We start from the raw sequence: 1,358 nt of genomic DNA, 5'->3' as shown, positions 1-1,358 counted from the left end.
TTATTATTTTCATTTTATTTTTTGCTGTTCCACTGCTCTTGCTGCAACATGTCCCAATTTTTCTTTTTTCTATTACACATCAAACTTCTGACATTTTGTTTTATTTGTGTGTGTTGAAGAGAGGTACTGTATCTGAGCATGCGTCTGAAGGGTGTCCGAGGTCATCTCTACAGTGACCTTATAATAAGGTGATATTTCTTTGAAATCTGAAATATTCCAAAGGCATGTAGATTTAAGTCAAAAGAAGTGTAAATATCAGTTAAGTAGTTCTTTGAAAGCTAGTTGGAACATTGGCAGAAACCGGATCAAGTTTATTTAGCATACCACTGCATTGTAAAACAGTTGGAGTGAAGTTGCAGGTTGCGTGAGTATGCATGTTAACTAGTGGGAACCGAGCACAGTCTTTGTGAAAGGGGAGCAGCAGATTGCTGTGCAAGGCCAATGTTAAAAAGGCAGCTGAATTTAACACCATCTGGAAGAAAAGATCCCTTCACGACTTTCTCACACCGTCAGACAAAACTAGTGTCTCTTGTTCCGAGCCCTTGTCTATGCAACCATACAATACTGAGTCATTATACTTTTGCTGAGAGAAAATTTGAGAACACAATATGGGTAACCAGTGAATGACCAAGTTTCATTGTGCCCGCTTAAGTCGATTGAAATCTACGTCTAGAGCTATGAATGGTAGTATTGTTTTCCTCACCAGGGCTGTACTAAATGTCAGCACAGTGTAAAGAAAAACTTGAAGTCTGCAAATAACTTACCAGATCTCAATTATAATATTTTCCCACACTAGAACTAATATCATTGCGAGGGGCTACATTGCAGAAAATACAAAAAGAAACGAAAGGAAATAGAGAGTTCATTTAGAAGTTATTTTATCCAGACAAACATTTTAATTTTCTGATGGGAACTTCAATTCAGGCTGTAGGCTGGGTAGAGAAGTGGAATTCATTACTGGGAAGTTCAAGTTACAAAAATGCTTCTTGTGCAATTAAAATAGAATAGAACAAACAACAAGTCCCACCTGAACACCCATCTTCTTAAATATAAAGAGACTCTTCTTGGGGTTTATTTCTTACAGTACTGCTGAGAATTATTGGTATGGATCTAGCTTGAATTGTGCTTTAAATTTTGGCAGACACTGCTCTTTCAAAGTTTGCCACTGTGATTGGCATTGCAAAAGAACATTGTAGATGTACATTTCCAAAAATAGACAACATTCTGGCACCTTCCTAGGTGGAATCTGGTGCCCTCAGGAATACATCTCCCTTTATGTTCCATCCCCTTCCCATTTCCTAACTTTTCTGTTCTCAGGGTGTGTGTGAATCAGTTATTATACTTGGGTTTAAGGTTCA

The sequence above is a fragment of the Camelus dromedarius genome, chromosome 3, assembly GCF_036321535.1.
Source record: "Camelus dromedarius isolate mCamDro1 chromosome 3, mCamDro1.pat, whole genome shotgun sequence".
In the NCBI taxonomy this organism is placed as follows: Eukaryota; Metazoa; Chordata; class Mammalia; order Artiodactyla; family Camelidae; genus Camelus; species Camelus dromedarius.
This window is presented reverse-complemented; position numbering follows the sequence as displayed.